Source organism: Cetorhinus maximus, chromosome 1, assembly GCF_964194155.1.
Source record: "Cetorhinus maximus chromosome 1, sCetMax3.hap1.1, whole genome shotgun sequence".
NCBI classification, from domain to species: Eukaryota; Metazoa; Chordata; class Chondrichthyes; order Lamniformes; family Cetorhinidae; genus Cetorhinus; species Cetorhinus maximus.
In genome coordinates, this window is record NC_135879.1 from 147,928,146 (window position 1) to 147,951,126 (window position 22,981).

Genomic DNA, 22,981 nt, shown 5'->3' on the forward strand with positions numbered 1-22,981 from the left:
TGGGCTTTTAAATCTGTTTCTCTTTCCACAGGTGCTGTCTGACCCATTGAGTATTTGAAGAATTTTCTGTTTTTTATTAAAGTACACCCTGCACACTGGCACCCCCACCTCCACTCCCCAGTCAGTGCAATTGATTATTCAGCTTGTTTCTGCTTTGGTTTTTGCTTCTTTTAAATTAAAATATCTTTTCCCTGCGTCACTCAAAATTCTGGGAGAAGTTTGAAAAGTTTTTCTAAGGTTTTTACAAACAGCTTGTTTTTGCTCCCCCTGCTAAAACGAATGTGTGGGATTTGCTGAGTCAGTGTATTTTTTCAAATCAAAGAGGCTGAAATGCTATGGAAAATGAGAAGCTTGTGGGTTGAGACCTTGGCCCAGGGCCCAAGGGCCTGGAGCTCCAGAAGGTGAGTACCCGATTATTCCTCTCTCTGGCACTAGCCGAGAGGGACAGTCATCAGCTGGTGCTTGGGCCTGTGGCCACTCATGGTACTGCTGGTCACATTAAAGCTCCAGCAGACAGTAGCAATGGGAGCCAACATGACGTGCTGTCACTAAACATGTGTGACAGAGGCTCGGCCCAGCGCATTCAGTCTATACTTCCAACCTGCACCTGAACACTGACCTACTGCCACCAACAACTTTGGACTCCATCTTTGTGATTTGTCCATGCAGAAGCAGGACATAGTAGCCTCCACCATTGCATCCATCGGTCTGGATCCCTCTGTCTGCCCTGGGCCTGAATTTTTCCCGCGTCGGCCGGGAGCGGGCAGGGCTGGTCGCGAAGCCGATTGGCGCCCGTGATTGGCTCCGCACCACCATGTGTCTTGGAGCTGCCTCAGGGAGATTGAAGCGGTTTGTAAAAACACTCTTACAGACATTAAAAATTTAATGAGACTTGTCCCCTCATGTGACCGTGCCGCATGAGAATGGACATGTTTTTATTTTTCATATGAAATTTTTACTTAAGTAGTAAATGCTTTAGGCTCGTGGATGAGGTTTCCTAAAAAACGTGAAGGCCATCACTTGGGGTGATGCCAATCTTAAGGTTGGACGGGCAATGTAAATGATGACACTAGTTAATTTGTTCATGGCCTTACTAGGCCTATCAGTTAACGGCGGGCACACAGCCGACTCTGGCGTGCGTCTGCCAAATGAAATATCGTGAGACAGCGTGATGACATCGGGGTACATGCCTGACGCCATCACGCGTCATTTTACTTGCTGGTGTTTTGGGCCTGTCCCCGCACGCCGACTGAAAAATCCTGGCCCTGGTGTTTGCTTTGCAAGAATTTCCATTGCAGCAAGCTTGTTGAGCAGCTTTCCTTTAAGAGGCAGCCTGCCTTTACCAAAGGTTTGCAGCAAAACTGCCCAGGCCTCCTGCTGTGTTCAGAGCTTGCTGGCTATGTTCAGAAGGAGAGAGCAATGTGAGAGGCACAGGAACCTATACCAAAATCATTCAGGTAAGATGGGTAGACGAATAGTGCGCCTTACCCACCTCGATCTGAATAGGCACAGGCATGCCACGAGTCATGGCTCCACACTCAAAAATCGGGGCACATGAATTTTGTGCGCTCCATGCCCTTCCTGAGGGGTGGAGCAGAAAAGGGCAGAGTCTGAGGAAAGCAGAGAGACAAACTGACAATCGTGTGGTCTTTCCAACCTTGAATCCAATGGAAATAACAATTGGGAAAGAATAAAAATGGCTACCGATTTTCTACCTCACATTTTACACAATGGGCAGAATTTTCTGCCTGCTGGGCGGGTGGGCCCGATTCAATCTCTGGCGGGTGGGGAGCTGATCCCCGCCGGAGAAGCGGACTCCGCCATCATTTTACGTGAGCAGGCCAATTAAGGCCAGCCCAGCGTGACATTTGCCAGGAAGTGCTACGCACTTCCTGTGTGGGTGGGGGGGGTTCCCCAAAGGCAAGAGTGTGCTCCTTCGCGCATGTGCACAAAAGAGCGCACATCTCCCTGAGGCTAAGTGCTGCCTCAGGGAGATCGCTGACACTTTTAAAAATATTAAAAATAGAAAAAAAAAATTCCTTAACATGTCCCCCTCATGTGACAATGTCACATGAGATGGGACATGTTCATAATTTACATAATAACTTTATTACAATTTTTAAAACCCTGCATGAAACCTCATCCCGCCTGTGGATGAGGTTTCATGTTTTCTCTATTTGCCGCCATGGCTCCTGGCCTGCCCGCCAACCTTAAGGTTGGACGGGCAGGTCCTTTAATTGTATAATTGATCCTGTCAATGGCCTCAATTGGCCATTGACAGGTCGGTGGGCCCGCAGCTGATTTTGCTACGGGCCCGCCTTCCTGAAAATTTAAATGGGGCGGGATGATGTCGGGGGTTCCGCCTAACGTCATCCCGTGTCATTTTACACCCCTGCTCACCGACGGCAAAACTCTGCCCTATAAGTCTTGGTTCACCTGCGTGTATACTTTACTAGTTTTCTATTTGTCTTCTCTTTTTCAAAATTATTTGAGGGAAAACTAATATAACTATTGTTAGACCCAGAAGCTGTATTGTATCTGTTGGGCTGCCTTATTAACATTAATGCATGCAAACTGCTCAATCTACAGGTTCTGCCTTCAGCTGGACGAGTCATAAGCTTGAGAAAAAATATGGCTTTAGCAGGTCTTAGGTGTTAAACAGACATCTAAACCTCTAATATGGCAGGTAGCAAGCACCTAGTCATTATATGCTGAAGCATGATCTGTCTATATTGGTGTAGGCAAAACGATAGGCATCCTGAAGCAGGCGATAACCCTTTCCATATTCAAATTAGGAGTTTAACACGTATTTGATGTCCCTTTCTGCAATATTGGGTATTCAGAAAACCAGATCGACATGCACCTGACAGGTGGCGCTTTTAGGAGAAGTTCCATAAAAATAAACCAGTACATGGTAAAATGTTCAAATGTATTAAATCGCACAAGCGGAATTAGTCAATTATTTATTTTCAAATGTGTTAGTGAACCAAAGTTAGGTCTATCGTTCCAAACAGTATTTCAACTTGTTTGCTATTACTGCCTTTTTTAAGACTAATTGGAGAAAGAAAATTAGCTTCTGCCTTTGTTCATTACAATGAACAGTTTCCCCCTGCCCCCATTCCCCAGTCCATAACAAGAGGAAACAGAAGTTTGGCACATGCAGACAGCTTCACAGGCCGTGTGGCCACATCTGTGAACTACCTAGGGTTTATGCTACCATGCCGGCACCATACTGGCACCACAGAACTGTTTTGGAGACTGTCTAGGTTCCTTCTGTTGGAAACAAACTGTTCCGCTTCAATCCCTTGCCAATTCAAACTTCTAAAGTGCTTACTTTGTTTATCGAGTGTTTAACACAGGCAGCCAAGTGAACCCTGTCTTTAGCTGGTCTGGAAGTGAAAGGGTAAATAGAGAGATCTGTCCATGTCATTGTGCATACACTCTCCAGGCCCCTTTTGAGCAATCGAAGTAAACACCACCATTCAGAAGTAAGACAGCTGAGGACCAGGGAATGGGAGAAATGAGACTAGCTCTGCTTTACAAAAAGTGGTAAAAACTCTCATACTTTGGCTGGACCAGCTGTAATAATAGTTTAATTCAAGCCTTAAAACATTTCCTAACTTCAAATTAATTTGATCTTTCCTTTGTCCTTACCTGCATTTTCACAGTTTTAGGATGACAAAAATAAACCTGTCATTCCATTTACAGGAATTCAAAAATTAGCTAAATGTAAAATAAATGTGTTGCACTTACTTTTGAGTGCATTTCGTTTGATTTAAAATCATCAGCTCAGCAGTGACTAACACAGCACCAACAACTTCCTTCACTCAATAGAGAAGATTTACAAATCTACATTTTCGGATCCCGTTTCATTTCTAGCGACAGCCAATTTGCTCGGCATATGTGCCAACTTGAAAAACAGCAGCTGACCAGCAGCTTGAGAAAAATCCCACAAAAGCTGACAACCCAAAGATGGCCAGGAATATAAGATGAAATGTGAAACAAAATAATTATACTCCATGGGCCAAGTATTCATCTTTGGGCCACAAAATGTGTGTTGGGCCATTTCATGACTTGCAGACTGCACCCATAAACGGTGTCCGACTTCACCCATCATTTTCAGCAATTTTGGCAGGAAGTGGGATCTGGGTGCCGATTGTGACCCTTGATTGGGTTCAGGCTCACGCTCAGGGTTGAAATGTGTGCGGTGTGGAGAAGGGTTCCTCCCGTCCTCTGCCCATAAAAGGGCACAAAGTGGCTTTTCCAGCTGATCCAGATCAGCCCGGATATAGCCCTGACACCTTGCTGGAGGTGACCTGTGACACTTGGAGTGTAAGTACTATGTATTTGCTGGCTGACACATTGTTGCCCGGTGTGAGCTGGCCCATTAGCTGTATTCCCTAGTTATTCATGTGTTCACTGTTTTATGCCAATGTTGACACGCTACCCTATACATCACTTCCCTGCTGCACCAGTCTTGTGATGCTTACACCTGTTAGTCTCTGAAGCTTGAACAGACATCATGCAGCAGCTCACAAAACTCTACAGGCCACCCCAGCAGCACACGTCAGCTGCTGCACCTGATGGAGAGACATGTGAGGCACCTCCATGTAGACTGCCTTGATGCGCCTACACTTCACGCTTTCCATCTTTGCCTTTCAGGAAAAGAGAGCCGACAACCTGAGGGAGATGGCGAGGACTGGGAGTGAGCCCCCAAACCTAACATCAAACATGCAGGGGAAAGGACAATGGCCATCACAAGAGTGTCAGCAAAGAAGCCTATGGTTGTCAGCAAGACCCCCCCTCTCCCAGGTGCACATAGCCGTGGGCATCATACAAGCATGCATCTGGACGCATTTTATGCTGGAAGGGTGGTGGGTGGAAGAGGGATGGATGGCATGCAGGGATGGTACAATGGCTGCTGAGGGTGATGCTTCACTCCTGAAGATGCGCAGGCTGGGAGGCATCGACTGGAAGCAGCACCATGCAGGGGTGGCTGGGGAAGAAGGTCACTGGGAGGGGGGAGAATGTGTAGCACCTCGGCTCATGACTGTCTTATGTCTCTCTCACAGGTCCATTAGCTGCAGTCCTACCCACCGGGGAAGAGTCTGACCTCGAACAGGAGGAGGGGGTTCAGTTGTCCTATGTGCACCGTCAGCTACGAGATCACGCTCACCAACCTAGGGACATACAGCCCAGTGGGCTTTCGCATAGAGATACATTGGGGAGCAAGAGTACAGCACCAGTGGATTGGAGGAGGAGTTTGAGGTAGGGGTGTCTATGCACAGCTCACCCCGAAGGGGGAAGGGCAATATCAGGGTTGCTCCATAGCCTCTGGAGTCGCCCTTTGGGACTGAGTATTTGGACCTGCAGCGATAAGTACTGATCTAGCTGTGTTTCATGAGGCATTGCGAAACCCATGCACTCTGAATGGTCTGTTATTGACAGTCTGTCATTGTCATGATCTCTACAATGTCCTGGGCTGGGGACCATGAGAGAGGGGGGGGGGGTGCAGGGAGGTCAGAGGAAAGGGCAGCAGCGTGGCTCTCAGCGCTCCTCCCCCACCCACCCACCCACCTTCTTGATGCCGGGTCCCTCGAATGGGCACTAAGTGCCTGACTACGAGGGACACCCATCCCCTCACAATCCCAACTGCGCCCCCCACTCCCGTTTGGGTCACTGGCAAAGCCAAATGGCCTTCGGGAGGGCCTTGAGAAAGCCATGTAACTTCCATTTAATCCCTGAGCCACCACTAAATTCCAGTGGGCTCAGGGGTAATTTCTTAAATTGGTTCATTAATGAGCCGAATTGACATCCTGCCATGAGTGGGTGAGTTTTTTGCATTGGCCCCTTCCTGCCTTGGGTTTAACCGCGGGACTGTAATTCCGAACACCTTCCCACACTTCCTCTGCTTATTGGCTTTAAAAAACATAAAGTTAAGTTTTGAAATTAACTTCATGGCTAACCAAATATTTAATAATGATCAAAGCCGCTGGTTTGTATTTTCCACGTAAGAGTGCACTTAATCATAGAAACAGTCTAAAAATATCATTACTAGCACTCCTACAATGCTTTGTAAGAGAAACAGTTTGACCTAATCAACTGACACAGCATATCACAACAAACCTGATAAGATATCAGCTATGTTTTATTGTATAAAATAACTTATCTTGTGACTTACAACACGTATACGCACAATTATGTGTGAAACTTCTTGTCACTTGTTTTCTGCCATACTTTGTTGTTAGGTGAGATAGCAAGAAATTAGAGCTGAAGAAGTAAAGAGCATATGAATCAAATGCAAGGAAATTAGCGAGAAAACAATCAATGAGAAACTACTATGACTTGTGAAAATAGCCAAGCCTGAATAGCTAAGTCAGGAGAACTCTAGCGATAAAAGTAAAAGCTGAATGAATCAAATTCTTTGAAAGAAAATTCAAGGTTTTCTATCTGCCATTTTTTCTTGGTAATTGAAATTTATAATGTGCAAAACAAAGATTTTAACAATAAAAATATACACTTTGCATATAATTAAATGTACATATAGAATTGTTGTTTATGCCTTTTTAACACCAGAAAGATTTTACTTCAAGGTTTCAGCTTTTTCAGAAGGATGAACTAACTTCCACTGGAAGTACTTTCCCTACAACAGTAGCTTGCATTTGTAAACTTCCTTTAACATGGTAAAATTAGTAATATGTCTCGAGCCACTCCACAGGATCATTGTCAAACTTACTCAGTGGTCCAGTTTTGACACCACACTTCTTCACTTCTGCAACCCAGGAACCATTTACTCCAATAGTGATAGATCTTAGTACCTGTCTGAGTGCTTCAAGGCAATGGGACCTCACCTCCTTCATGACTATCATCGCCCAAGGCCTTGTTACTGCCGCTGGCCCTCCTGTATGGCAGGTATGCAGCATGCCTTTCCAATACTGCTAGACCTCAAAATGCTCCTCTAATGCTGGCAGACCTGAAGACATCCCACAATGCACTTATGCAGCCATAGTTCCAGTGCTACTTGATCCCATGTTCCCTCATCATTCTGAAAAATTGAAGATTCTCTCCCTGCTTCTCACCACAATATCCTCCCCAGTGCAGCTACCTTGTCTGACTTTCTGTCACCAGGCCTGACAGAACCTACTCAGAAATCTTTCAAGGCTGGAAAATCCAGTAGGCTTACTATTTAAAAACTCTTTAAAAAGATAACCACTTGAAACTAGATTTAGTTGCTGAGACTGCGTTTGGTTACCAGGAAGTTGTTTGCCTCTGGGTGGGGCTGGAGAATGAACACAACAGCCTCAGAGGCTTGTCACAATACAGCCTGGCTAATTATACCTGGGGCAGCCAAGGAAAGGGAAGGTTTATTGAAAGCATTTTTGAAATAGGATTGGTGAATTGAATCAGTCCATTCCCATTCGGGAGAATTAAGCCTTTGGTTGCCCATGGCTGAGCACCTGGGATAAACAGGCAACCCTCGCATTGAGTGTTGCTGAGGCATAAATGACAGGAGATATGCTGAATGATATATCCCTATCATCTGCTTCTCACTATAATGTGTGAGTGAAAATATTATATGCCTGACACCATTTGCAGTGAAAAATGCTAAAAGAGATGGTGAACAGGGAGCAGGTGAAGTGCCTCCCAAAGAATTTTCTGCCACATTCCAGCTATATTGCTCAAGTTACACAAAGTTTTCTGGGCTAGCGCCTAAACTTGAGCAGGAAATTCTGCCCAACATCTTATGCTTGCTTTAGTTTGAAATAAAATATGTATGTAAAAATGTCCATAAAATCTTCTCTGATACATATGTTATGATTTCTTTTTGAGTAAAGAAAATATTTGCATTTATAGAGCACTTTTCATGACTGCAGGACATCTCAAAGTAGTTCTCAAGTATAGCCACTGCTGCAATGTGTGGAAACAATTGTTCACATTAAGGTTTCACTAAAATCAGTGACCTAACAGCTCAAAATTGGCATCAATGAAGCACTTTGGACCATCATCAGTAGCATAATTGTAGTCAACCACAATCTCTAGCCTCATGGCCTTGCATATCGCTCACTCTACCATGCATCAAGCCAGGGGCCAACCCTACTTCAATGAGGAATGTAGGAGAGGGGGCTATAGGAGCAGCATCAGGCATACTTAAAAATTAAGTGCCCACCTGGTGAAGCTAGGACCGTGTGGTCCTAGCACAGGACTACTTGCATGCTAAACAGCAGAAGCAGGATTAAGTGATCCCACAATCAACAGATCAGATCAAACCCCTGAAGTCGTGCCATCCTTTCGTGAATGGTGGTGAACAATTAACTAAATCACTGGAAGGGGATGCTCCATGAACTTCCTCAATTACGGCAGAACCCAGCACGTTAGTGCAAAAGGAAAGGCTGAAGCATTTCCAACAATCTTCAGCCATAAGTGTCAAGTGCATGACTCATCTCAGCCTCTTCCTGAGGTCCCCAGCATTAGAGGTCCAGCTTCAGACAATTTGATTCACTCCATGTGATATCAAGAAATGGCTGAAGACACCGGATACAGCAAAGGCTATGGGCCCTGACAATATTTAGCAATAGCACCGAACACTTCTGCTTTAAAATTAGCTGGGGCCCTAGCCCAGCTGTTCCAGTACAGCTATAACACTGGCATCTACCAGAAAATGTGGAAAATAGCCGAGGTAGGTTCTGTCCACACAAAGCAGGACAAATCCAATCCGACCAATTATCAACCGATTAGTCTACTTTCGATCATCAGCAAAGTGATGGAAGGTGTCCTTGACAGTGATATCAAGTGGCACTTACTCAGCAATAACTTGCTTCCTGATGCTCAGTTTGAGCTCCACGGGATCACTCAGAGCCAGGCCTCATTACAACATTGTTCCAAATATGGATAAAAGAGCTGAACTCCCAAGGTGAGGTGAGAGTGACTGCCCTTGACATCAAGGCAACATTTGACCGAATGTGGCATCAAGGAGCCCTAGCAAAACTGGAGTCAATGGGAATCAGGGGGAAAAGTCTCCACTGGTTGAAGTCACACCTACCACAAAGGAAGGTGATTGTAGTTGTTGGAAGCTAATCATCTCAGCCCCAGCATATAATTGCAGAAATTCCTCATGGCCCAAGGTCCTAGGCCCAACCATCTTCAGCTGCTTCATCAATGACCTCCCCTCCATCATAAGGTCAGAAATGGGGATGATCACTGATGATTGCACAGTGTACAGTGCCATTCATAACTCCTTAGACTCTGAAGCAATCTGTGCTACATGTAGCAAGACTGGACAACATTCAGGCTTGGGCTGACAAGTGGAAAGAAACATGCATGCCACACAAGTGCCAGGCAATGACCATCTCCAACAAGAGAGAATCTAACCATCTCCCTTGATGTTTAGTGCGATTAGCACTGATGAATAGGCCAACATCAACATTCTGGGAGTTGGCATTGATCAGAAACTGAACTGGACTAGCCATATGAATACTGTGGCTACAAGAGTAGCTCAGAGGCTGGGAATTTTGTGTTGATTAACTCACCTGATTCCTCAAAGCCTGTTCACCAACTACAAGGCATGTATCCATCATTCCTACTGATGGAATACTCTCCACTTGCCTGGATGAGTGCATCTCCAAAAACACTCAAAAAGCTTGACACCATTCACAGCAGAGCAGCCTGTTTGATCGGCATCCTAGCCACCAGCTTAAACATTCACTCCCTCCACCTTTGGCGCACAGCGGCAGAGTATGTACCATCTACAAGATACACTACAGCAATTCACCAAGGTTCTTTTGACAACACCTTCCAAACCCGTGACCTCTACCACCTAGAAGGACAAAGGCAGCAGGCGTGAAAGTACACCATTACCTGCAAGCTCCCCTTAAGGCACGCACCATCCTGACTTCGAACTATATCGCTGTAACTTCACTGTTGCTGGGTCAAAATCCAGGAACTCCCTCCTTAACAGCACAGTTTGTGTACTGCACCACATGGACTGCAGCGGTTCAAGAACATGGCTCACCGCCACCTTCTGAATGCCAATTAGCGATGGCAATAAATGTTGATCTTGTTAGCGATGCTCACATCCGTTGAATTAATTTTTAAAAAGAGCTAAATGAATAGATTTGGGGCTCTTAGGAAAGGTCATACGGACTCAAAACGTTAACTGTTTCTTTCTCCACAGATGCTGCCAGACCTGCTGAGTTTTTCCAGCATTTTCTGTTTTTGTTTCAGATTTCCAGCATCTGCAGTGTTTTGCTTTTATATTTGAATAGATTTGGTGTTGTTGGCAGGCTGGTAAATGTTGGCCTGGACACCAAGAAAACACCCCTATTCTTCTTCTTGTGATAGGAACACAAACATGGCATCTGCCACTCAAATCTGTTCTGCTGTACAATTATATCATAGCTGATCTGTACATCAACTGCATTTACCTGTCTTTGTCCCAGATTCTTTGATCACCTTTCCTTACAAAAGTCTAACAACTGCAGTTTTGAAAATCTTAGCTGACCCAGCATCCACAACAATTTGTGGTGAAAGATCCAGATTTTCATTATCCCTTGTCTCATAAACATGGCATGGACCATTCCTGTCTACCATTATATACTGAAAAATGGTTCTGCCTAGCCAAATAAGAACTAAGAACTTCAAAAAATAAGCAGAGAACAAAGAGATATGTAGATCGTTTGAAGTCAAATTTATGGCTACCAAATCAGTAGCTGGCTTAACATATTTCATTTATATCAGGTTAGTTTATGTAGATAACTTGGTGTCTTTTGTGGTGACTAAACACGCCTCCTAGGTTGTTGCCTATTTAAACAATAATCTTGTGTGTGCCATTTGAGGATTTAGGCACTGGCCCAGAAAATTTAGGTGAAAGGTTAACTGTTAGCAAATTCAATGCTCTTTGGGCCCATGTCAAGTGTTTCTTTTGATACTGTTTGAGCTTTGACGGTCTCTGGGCTCTATTCAAGTGCTACACAGTCCAAAAAAAGTCAAAGCACATCAAGAATTTGTCATCCAAATGGAAACATTTACATGTTTTGAGACCACAATGTAATGACAATTTATAATCGTGAATTTCCAAGAGTTTGCCCCAGCATGTTGTAAGAAAATGACTTGCTCAGAAGTGCTTTGACCTGCCATAAGGATATAGAAGTTCACAAACATATGAAACAGATTTAAATGTATTTCTGCACTGTTTGGTCTCTTCTATTGCTCTTACTCTTGAACTTTGAAACTTTTGTATTCTCAAGGAAGTGCCCTGCTGACTATTTGGCACCTAAAGCAACCTCCGTTAGATCTTAACAACAACATTCACTAATTAGAAGGACCCTTCCCAGACAGACTTTCTTTCCCAGTATTAGTCCAGTTTAATGTTTGGGCTCAAAAATATCTAATTTGAAAAAAGTGTATTTGACAGTCATTGGTCAAATGTTCTAAATTTTATGTCTGGAGTTATTAATCTCAGTTTCTATTCAAAAGTTCTGACATAATAATAGGCTCAGCCAGGAGATTAAGGGGGAAAAATGGTCTGTGTAGTGCTGTTTAATGCTACACAGACTAATGTCAACTTGCTGGGAGCAGGCAGTGGCAGGGCCCCTACTTGTGCAATCCATGCAGCAATCCTCACTGATATCATTAAAGAACATGACACGGGCTGTGGTGCTCCCTAACCTCATGGAATCGACTCAAGTCTATGGAGTGCTGCTTGAAACGCTTTGCTAACGTATTTTTCTCTCAAATCATGAAAACTAGTGGATGTCAATAATACAAAAAGCCCTGGTTATTTAAACACAATTTCTAAATTTGTGGATGGCAGCAAATTGAGGATGACTGCAACAAAGTAAATGAGGACATTAGTAAACCTGCAGAATGAGTAAATAATTTACAATGAAGTTCAACACAGCTAAATGTGAGGTAGCACATTTTAATAGGAAGAATAGGGGTGATGCTTATTACTTATAAGGCAAGTCTAGGTGGGGTAGAGGAACAAAGGAGTACAAACACACCCATCACTGAAAGTTGGGCCACAGAAGGCAATACAAACATACGTACATACGAATTAGGAGCAGGAGTAGGCCACTCAGCCCCTCGAGCCTGCTCTGCCATTCAATAAGATCATGACTGATCTGAATGTAACCTCAACCCCATATTCGTGCCTACCCCTGATAACCTTTCGCCCCCTTGTTAGTCAAGAATTTATCTCTCTAAAAAAAAAGCCAAGCATTAGGCTTTATATCTAGAGGGATACAACTGAAAACTGGGGATGTTAGGCTAAACCTGTATTGAACCTTGGTTAGACCACACTTAGTACAGCCGGCAGCTCTGGTCATTTAATTATTAGAAAGGATATAGAGGCAAGGAGAGGGAGCAGAAAAGATTTATAAGTGTATTACCAGAAATGTGTGGGTACACATTTCAGCAAAAACTGAACAGTCTGTGTCCCTTTTCTTTTAAAAATAGAAGGCTGAGAGGTAATCTAATGGAGGTCTTTATAATTATGAAAGATTTTGATAGAGTGAATGCAAAACGATTTTTCCACTTGTGGGGAATAGCAGAAATAGAAGACAATATAAGATAGTCACCAAGAAATCCAATAGGGAATTGAGAAGAACCTTTGTAACCAAAAAAGCGCTGAAAATGTGGAACCACTACCACATGGAACAGTTGTAGTGAATAGTGTAGATGTATTTAAGGGGAAACTAGACAAGCATTTGCTGGGAAAGGGAATAGAGGATTACAATGATAGATTTAAATGAGGAGAGATAGGTGGAGGCTTGAGTGGAACATAAACACTGCCATTTACTGGTTGGGTTGAGTGATCTGTTTCTGTGGCATATATCATATATTAATATTATTTTGATTAAAAATTATTCTGTTGGTTACTGAATGTTGAGTATTCATATATACCAACTCAATAAGTGTTGCAATTATTTTGCTTCACTGTATTCTAAAATAATACAACATAGACCATTCTACTCTAAAAAGACTTGCTTTAACATACCATTTTTCAGGACCACCTGATGTCTCAAAGGACTTCACAATCAATTAAGTACTTTTTTTGAAATGCAGTCACTGTTGTAATGTAGGAAACATAGAAGTAAATTTTCGCACAACAAATTTGCATGAAAGATGTGATAATGACCAGATGGTTTGTTTTTATAATGATGATTGAGGGATAAATATTAATCAGGATACCAGGGATAACTCCCTTGCTGTTCTTTGAAGGAGTACCATGGGATCGTTTACAATAACCTGAGAGGGCTGATAGGATCTCAGTTTAATGTCTCATCAGAAAGACAGCACCTTTGACCTCAGATAAAAGCAAAAAACTGCGGATGCTGGAAATCCAAAACAAAAACAAAAATACCTGGAAAAACTCAGCAGTTCCGGCAGCATCTGTGGAGAGGAACACAGTTAATGTTTCGAGTCCGAATGACCCTTCAACAGAACTAAGTAAAAATAGAAGAGAGGTGAAATATAAGCTGGTTTAAGGGGGGGCGGGGGGGGGGAGCGGGTGGGATAAGAAGAGCTGGATAGAGGGCCAGTGATAGGTAGAGATAACCAAAAGATGTCACAGACAAAAGGACAAAGAGGTGTTGAAGGTGGTGATATTATCTCAAGGTGATATTACCTCTGACCTCAGTACTGCACTGGAGTGTCAGCCTAGATTTTTATGTTCAAGTCCTGGAGTGGGACTTAAACCTGGAACCTTCTGACTCAGAGACCACAATGCTACCAGCTGAGCCACAGACAATCCAGGCTTTGGAATTAACAGAAGACAAGTTTGAAGCATCCATTGCATTATGAACTGACTTTTGCTAAATAATATTAGAGTTGACATTATAGGAGGGAATCAGGAGTCAGGAGATTTCCCAATGTTGCGATCATGTCTCCTACTTGGCAGTGTCTACCTGTGATATTTTCATCTGGAAAAGGTGGGAATGGTCTGGAGTTGGGACTGCTGCCTCCAGCAGCAGGCCCAAGGCAGGGACAGAAATGGACCTATGTTGAGGTGACCAGGTTAAAAGGCCTGTCTCCATACATGGAGACATCAGCCCAGTTCTGGAGATGAGTATGCCCCCATAACCCTCACCACTACCTCCACACCCCCATGCTGATTTCACTTCCAATCTACTCACCCAGTTTCTTCTATAAACAACACTCACGTGCTCTTTAATAACATGTGGAAGTCTTTGAAGTGCTCATAATGAATGTCAAAATGAATAAACATTACCCAAATAACCATTTATAAAACCATTATCCTCTTAAAACCTTGTAAATCAGGCAAAGTAATGAAACGTCACTTGAATAATCATTTGAAAAAAAATCCTCTTCAGAAACTCATAAACCTGTCAAAAAACTAACAATCCCCGTTACAGCTGTAATGCAGCACATTCCCCTGCTGATCAGAATCTAGTAGTGGTTTAGAAGGAAGTCACACATTCATAACACATTCCACTGAAAAATTGTGTCAACCTTCCTAAGCAGAATCCATTAGCATCTTTAAAGACAGCCAGAAGCTCAACCATCTGTGAAAGTGTTGAAACAGCCAAACAGATGGCTGAGTTGAACTTCAAGGAAAAAATTAAAGAAATGGGGACATTTCACACGATCTCAATCTGGATTTCAATATTGTACAATGCAAAATAGCACTTTATCCTCTGGATAATGTATTCTTATGCATCTGAAGATGTTTCCACTTTCACAATCCTGTTCCTTTCCTTGAAAGCTTTCTAGCTGTCTGAAGTAACAATCACATTATCTAATGGTCCCTTCCCTTTCTAAATCAATGCACCATGATCACTCATTGTAGTAAAATCTCATACAATTTAGGCTGCAGCATTTCATTATGATATATTAAGTGGGCAACACTTATGTATTTATCACAGTTCACCCATGGTTCATGACACTTCTGTGCTGGTGCAATTTGCATTGCCTACCAAAGCCTTCCCTCCTTCATCACATTTGCAGACGTTCGGAAATGCCTACTTCCACCGTGTGCTAGCAATGTAGAGAAGGCGGTGTCTGGGCTTACAACCTGCCCCTTTTCCCACACTGATGTAAATTGTTGGTGCCAGGAATCTAGGCAGGAATCCCAGATTCGGATCCTGCACCCATTTTTAAAGCTCGCCGACACACTTCAGTCCCGTGTCATGATGGGAATATCTGGCCCTACGTTTTGGTAAATTGGCCTAACAGCTTCAGAGTCAAATTGAAAGTGTTCAAAATGGTGTCAGTTAAGCAAGTCCAATGTAATTTTAATTAGCATGGTACATAACACATATTCCATTCTTTGAATTATTACTTTATACTAATTACAAGTGAATCAAGTAGCCCAAAATATAATTGACAGTTTATTTCCAAGGACTGCTTGCTCCTTTTAAAAAATATTCTACATCACATATCTTCCTCTTCCCACTTTACAGAGCAATAGATAATAAGGGTAGGTTAGGAAATAGATACAAGTCACTATTCTCAATTTTTACTTCAACTTGAAGTAAACTACAGATTATAATGATAGGAACACACTGGATTAGATTTTCACCTTTGCCACCTGGGCAGTAAATTGCAGAGTCCATTGTCTGCCCATGGAGGTAAAGGGGTGGTGGGTCAAGGGCAGAGGCTTCATGGATAAAATAAGTTTGTAGTTATGAAATGTTGGGTGGAGAACATTTTGGATGAGGGAAGGAGCAAAAGTCAAGGCAGTGGCACTGCCCCATCATTTTGGGCACAAAGAAGTCAATTTATAATGCAAATGAGAGTGACGGCTGAGAAAGAAGTTAGAGTTAGTTTTACTCTCCAAAACAACTTTATAGCAGGCAAATTTAAATGGGGAGAAGGAACAAATTCAAATCTCGAGGTGTTCACGCCACATCAGCCAGTTTCACCGCTGGTATCCTGAGCTCACAGTTTGTAGATCTGAGATCACAAATGTGGCTATTTTAGCAGAAGGAGATGGACAACAGAAAAGCAGAAACCTGAAGTAGTGGGCTGGGCAATGAAAGAATGAAATGCTCAGAAAGGAGAAAAAAACCACCATCAGCTGATCTTGCAGTTACTTGGAGTAAAGACATGATGTTTCTTCCATTCTTCTCCATATTCCTTGACCATCGATGCATGATTTTATGGGAAGAATTTTCCCCCCGTTGGGGGGAAGTTCAGGAGTGGGTGCGTGCAGTGCGTCTCTATTCGGCGCCCCCGATTGGAGGTGCGCTGCCATTTTATGTGGGTGGGCCAATTAAGGCCTGCCTAGTGTGATGTCCTCCAGGAAGTGCTATGTGCTCCCTGTGCAGGGGTGGGGGGGAAGGGGGCGGATTCCCTATACAGAGAGTGCGCTCTTTCACACATGCACGCGATAGAGCGCACTCATCTCCCTGAGGCTAAGTGCTGCCTCAGGGAGATCGGCTCCACATTAAAAAATATGAAATATAACAGTTGGGACGTTTAAATTAAACTTTTATTCAATTTTTGAAAACCAACATGAAACCTCATCCCGCCCATGGATGAGGTTTCATGCTTTTTCTGAAGCCCGCCAGGGCTCCCGGCCTGCCCGCTAACATTAAGGTTGGACGGGCAGGTCCTTTAACTAGTTCAATTAGTTTTTAAATGGCCTCAATAGGCTGTTGACAGGTCGGAGGGCGCACAGCTGATTCGGCTGCGCCTCTGCCGACCTGAAAATTGAACTGATGCGGGTGATATCAGAAGTTCCACCCGACGTCATCCCACGTCATTTTACGTGTCAGCGAGCGGGCCCCGCCTCCTGCTTGCCGAACTCAATATTCTGCCCTATGTGTGGAAACAAGAGTGAACAACTATGCACTAAAAAAATGGATTTTGCATATATTCTTGCATATGTTACACACTTTTCCAGAATCTTTCTGATCATTACTATGGGTGGAATCGTCCCTGATTTGCACGAATTGCGGTAGCGGGTGGGGAAAAAATTTTACTCACAGGCCACAATGGCGGATTTTGGTGCCATACTGTCCGCTTCCCGCCTCATTAATCATGCAGCCACAGGAAACACACCACCTCGCTGGCGGGTGGCCTCTAAATTACCCGCCACCCTATTCCCTCACCATTTCCTCACACCAGGTGCCATATCTAAACTGCAGCCACCCACACAGTCTGTAGCTCAGGAGTGCTCCAGTGAAGACATGGCCCTGAAAGCCAAGAAGGGTTTAGTGACTCGTTACTGAAATATCTTTTAGAGACCCGCCATGATGTCCTCCATGCCCACTCTGGCCGCAGAAGGCCCAGCAATCTCACCACTCCAGTTTTGGGAAGCGGTGGGAGTGGTAATTAGTGCCAACGCTGCACCGAAGAGGTTGGCCTTCCAGTGCAGAAAGAGGATGAATGATCTCATCCGTGCCACCAGGGTATGGCAATCATCTCATCACTCTAAACTCACACACTCACAAGCCAATCACACATTCACTGGCATCTCGCTCACTGCCAGCTCAAGGGACATCACCACTCACTCTCTCACACACACACTCTCACATCTCCATCTGGCCTGATCTCCTCTGGAGACTGCCCCCTCAGCCCTTATCACCTTGAGGCCACTTGTACAGATGAACATGTGCCCCCACACACACCCCGGATACCCCGCTTACCTAGTAAGCCCTCGCCCTGCAGCCTCTTTCCTTGCCTGAGGCCACTTGTCTCACTTCCCCAAACAAGCCGTTCAGCCATCAAAAAGCCATCCCCGCCTTACGGCTGGTCTGGTAGGTAGAGACCTGCTGTGAGCCCCCCTAAAAGTGATGTGGTTCCGCCTGTGAAGCCTGGCGCTGATGACTGCGAGTGCTGCCCGAAGCAAAGAGGACAAACAAACCTCAAAGTCCCGAGTGAAGTGCAGCTCACCAGGTACAGGTCGCTTATGCACAGTTGCTGCCAACGTGCCTGGATGATCCATCATGAGGGGATGATTCTGGCGAGTAGGGCTTGGAATGAGATGCTAAAGTATTGAAATTAGGCCCCTGACATGCGGCGGTGGGAAAGGTGACCCGCTATTGATGGGTGGAGCGGACGACTGCAAACTGGTTTCACGATGGCATAAAACAGATTTTTGCCCTTCTTGATGTTTTGTCCGCTCAGGCCCGCCATGATGCCTGCCGCCAATGGGAGCGGAAGATTCCACCCTAGGTGATTCTGGCAAAGTTGTTAAAGAGACTAATGAAACCAGTACCATATCAGTAACTAATAATGTTTTAATTTACGTAGCACCTTATCAATTTGAAACATCTCCAAGCACTTCACATGATGAAATATGTCTAAAGTGGGTTGACTGAGTGCACTGTAAGCTGTTCTAAAGAGTTAGCGATTGAATACTGATCAGTGTTCTAACTTTTGTCAAGATTGTTTGCTAAAAAACTCAGGCGTCAAAGCGCACTCCAGAGCTCTGCATTTGCTCCATGGTATGTTCACTCTGTACGTTTGGAGGTTGCTCCCACATCAAACAAAAGAAAACATGGACAATATTGTTTCTGGCATTTCATAAAAATGTTACTACGACTTTATCTATGGAAATATTTGAGTGCGTAAGCAAACTGAGGCCAACCAGCGGCAGCACTCTTTCAGCTACATACTGTGTTAACGCTCAAAGAGAATGCCGTTTTTAATCATTGACAAGAACATTTTAATCTCATTAAAATGACCAATTTTATCACCAAGCAGACAAAAGAGTAATTGCCTTTAAAAGTTAATCTATCTTATCCTAATATAAATATTAGCTCAGGAGGATAGCTATGATCGTTCAAATGGAGACTTATTTTGCCCTTCTCAGTTACCTCAAGAATGCTACTACTTTCTAGCAGCCATGTCATCTTCGAGGGGCTTATTGGTGCATAGTTTTCTGTAAATTATGCTTTAATAGAGGGACAAATCGAACATTATTTTACCTAATTTAGGTTGATAAATTTAAAATCAGATTTCTTACAGCTAAAACAGGTGGTACTGTTAAATATCCCTGTACACAATCCTGTTGTACTTATAGCTTTGCAGCTATTTTCAAAAGAACAATAACCTTTTTTTTTTGCCTTTGCCTTTCCTCTGTTCTTGTTTACATCTATCCTTCCTCCCGGCAAGAGGGAAGCATGGCGGAGACTAAATAAAGAAACACAGCTGGTTTGCAGCTAGTTCTTAGAGGCCAATGTCTTGGAAAGGATGAACCCCAGAAGGTGGTGTGACCTCAAAAATCTTCTTGTTGAATGAGGGATACAATTTCCCAGGAAGGGCCATATATCACGGTGGGACCCAGCTGTGACAGTTTTCCAGTCCCTTTGTGCAGAACTAAGAATACTCGGTAAGTGGAAAGTTGTTCCAACATTTAACCATTTTAAAACTGACATCAAAGAAGGAGGTGGGACAGACTGAATGACATCATCTGCCCGAATGCCTTCGTCTGACCCCAGACTGTACATCTGCATAGAACAACCATGCAGTACTTTTGAGGTGGTAAATTTGGATCCATTACATTTGAAAAGTCATCAACTGCCGTAAGGATGTCAACTTTTCTGGAAAGCCGCCGCTGATGCTTCAGTATTCGGTGGGGCCTAGCTGAGATTTTTACTTCAGTGGTTGGCCATTGCACTACTTCCACCCACCACGCACTAATGCTGTCTTTGGAAAGGATGCTGGCCCATTTTATTTAAAGGGCTTGACCTTGTCAGGTTTGTTAATGACCTTTGGGAGTGTTGGTTTTGGGGCCATATATTAAGATTTAAAAAAAAATTAAAACTGGGGCCATTGAGTTGTGGTCTCCTTCAGACATACCCCCACAACACTTCTGTAATGTTGGGTGGAATTTTACAGCCCCATCGCAGTGGAGGCGGGGCCATGAAATTCAGTGAGCCGTTCAAAAGTCTAAAGACCTTAAAATCCCACCAGTGAAAAACTCTGCCCATTGAATCGTGTCTCACTCTCACAGGCACCCAATGAGTAACTATGCATCCCAGTTTGTCTAAGCTTCCACATAATTCCAAAGACTTCCGACTGAATAGGTATTGCTTGAGAACCTAAGCAGAATGAGCTGAATTGACAAGCCATTCAGAGGAACTAAGGGCGTGCAGGATGGGTGGGAGTGGGCAGGGGCAGTCGGGAAACCGACTGCCGCCCGCGATCGACAGCGCACCACAATTTCACACTGATGGGCCAATTAAGGCTCGCCCAGCGTGATACACGAGCGGCAGCGCTGAGCGCTGCCTGTGTGGGTGGGGGGCGGAGGGCAAGCAGGCCGAGCATGAATTGCGCGCATGCGCGCGAGAGAGCGCTGAATAATTTCCCTGAGGCACAGAGCTGGCCTTTTAATTGTTGGCTGGTATGCTGCCGGCTCCCCGTTGATGCTGACACGCTCGGCCGACGTCATCGTTTCACACTCGGTTGGGTCAGGCGCGCAGCCACCCGCTGATCTAAAAATTCTGGCCTAAGGAGGCTACATGTACAAATTTTGTCGATCTAAATGGATATTTGCCTGTCAATCTAGGGTAGAATTTCCTTGTCCTCACCTTTTGTGAGGCAATTTGCTGCAGGAAAGAAGTGGGTGAATCTACCCTTCTCTGTGTAGGCTGTGTAGGTGTAGGCTACTTTGCTCATTGAGCCTGCTCCGCCATTCAATAAGATCATGGCTGATCTGACTGCGGTCTTAGCTCCACTTTCGTGCCTGTCCCCCATAACCCTTGATTCTCTTGTAGATCAATATCATTGTCCAATATTTTCTGTTGCCATTCACTGTTTAGACACAAAGAAAAGAGGAAACAAGAAACAGATGTCATCCTGCATGAGATGCAAGAGAGTAAATGAAACCCATGGAACAGTACTTCTGCTTGTGTTGCCACCTTCAGGTTAGGTAAAATGGCGCTTGTCAGAATGTATGCATCCAATTTTTGTAAGAAATGTTATCACTTAGCTTTTGGACAGGCGCAGCTATTTATCCAGGTATGACTCACAAAGCCTGTTCTTAGTGCATGTGGAAAAGTACCCCGATTCCTCATTTTACCATCTCTAAATCTGTTAGTAATGCTATCAAGTTCTGCAACATGATGAAACACAGAACATAACTTCAGCTGTAAGACTTTCCCATTACTTTAATGATTTTCACACAGCTCTGTTTTCTGTATGACTGTTTTCATTCACATCATTCTTGGCATTTGTTATCAATAACCTTTCCCCTTCACAGCTGCAATGGTTTGCCTATACACTCCCACAGTCCTTTACCACATTTAACACCTCTGCTACACATTGGCAAAATATTATGGGAAAAATTTATTGATTTCAGGTTTCTTTTGTCGTAATAACTCTTTAGCAGCCCTACTGCCGAATGTGATGTGTAAAACTGAGCTGGGCCTATATGTTTAGCATTTTTGAATTCTCAGATTAGATGTTAAAAGCTTGGAGGTTTTAAGTACCACCTGCTGTTGGGGGGCTCAGAGGACAATATTTCAGAATGTGGGTCACAAGAACATAACTGTTCTTCAGAAACAGTTAAACCCTGAACTGTTTCCACCCTTTTTACCTGAACTGGCCCTACTGGATCTCATTATCCAGAATGAACCATGATTTATACATGGAATGAAAAACTTCCATTGGAAAAGCACAAATTTTTGCCAAGGTCACTCATGACTTATTTTCCAAGAGTTTTATAGATGCAGTAAGAAACCAATAAAATAACATAAATCACATAAGGCTTACACAGTATTGTAACATATTGTCACAAATTCACTCAGCCAAGTGTTTTTTAAAAATGACTTCTATTGGTTAAAATGTTAAAAGGAAAGGTACTCACCATAAGTGCTTCACCATCCAAATTCTTATTATGCTACCCTTCTTAATGGTATTTCTTTATTTCATCATTTGATTATCAAAGTCTAAAGAATAATGTCAGTACAGCCATCAAAATACTTTCTCTGAAAGCTGTTCAAACATCACTCTGTTGATGGCTTCATGTAAGCTATGCCACCACTGTGATCTCTGTCACAAAGGTAGGCTCCATTACCAAGTAAGAGAATTCACCGTGGCAAGCCACCTTACCAGCATAAACGCTGCTCTCAGTATAAGGTTTTCACTAGAGTGAGATCCGCTACCAGGATAAGCCACATCATCAGGGTAGGCATTATCATCATAGTAAACCTTACTATCTGGTTCAGCTGTGTTTCGAGGACAAACCTTGTCCTTGGATTAAGCTCCATTACTAAAGTAAACTTTGGTAATCAAGTCAGCCTGCACATAGGTGACGATACTGTATTTCACGTGGTATTGGCATGCCATCATGTGGAATGCATACATCTGCATCCAATATGGATTTGGCTCAGGTACGTAGGTTTCTTGGAAGATGACAACATTGATCCCTTCTGTCCTAGGTTCTCTCGACAAGTTCTAATACTTTGCTGTACATAGGCCTTTAGTGTTGAGTTGATAAATGTGGACTGCTGGACCAATTATCTTGGTTGATGTTGGTCCTGAAAGGGATGTTTGATTGACATGTTTGATGCTTTCATACTTTTTAGACTGGGAGACTGCTTTTGGGAATTCGGTTATCTTCTTGATGGCATTGACTGACAGGTTCACAATGCGCTGGCACACACGTAGAGACCAAGTATAGGAAATCATCAACTTGCCATTGGCAAAGGTGCAAAGGCCTGCTACTAAATTTCCAACAATCTTTTTTTTATTCATTCATGGGATGTGCCTGTCACTGGCTAGGCCAGCATTTATTGCCCATCCCTAATTGCCCTTGTTCAGAGGGCATTTAAGAGTCAACCATATTGCCATGGGTCTGGAGTCACATGTAGGCCAGACCGGGGCAGAATTTTACAGCAGCAGGATTTTACGTTCCCGCTGAAGTCAATGGGGTTTATAATGGCTTGCCGCATTTTACGGCCCTGTCCCTGCTGAAACGGGGCCGTAAAATTCTGCCCCAGGTAAGGATGGCAGATTTCCTTCCCTAAAGGACATTAGTGAACCAGATGGGTTTTTATGTCAATTGGCAATG

General features: G+C 43.7%; 1 protein-coding gene and 1 long non-coding RNA gene across 6 annotated transcripts in view; one reads left to right on the forward strand and one right to left on the reverse strand.

Moving 5' to 3' along the window:
* The window catches only part of LOC144684503 (uncharacterized), a 67,221-nt gene extending 62,423 nt beyond the window's left edge, over positions 1 to 4,798 (forward strand). The window contains exons 3-4 of the long non-coding RNA XR_013577516.1: positions 2,590 to 2,686; positions 4,663 to 4,798. This is a non-coding gene — a long non-coding RNA (uncharacterized LOC144684503). The remainder of the gene's footprint in view (positions 1 to 2,589; positions 2,687 to 4,662) is intronic.
* dlc1 (DLC1 Rho GTPase activating protein) overlaps positions 1 to 22,981 on the reverse strand; it is a 585,847-nt gene that overhangs the window by 154,791 nt on the left and 408,075 nt on the right. The gene's annotated exons all lie outside the window — the stretch shown is intronic.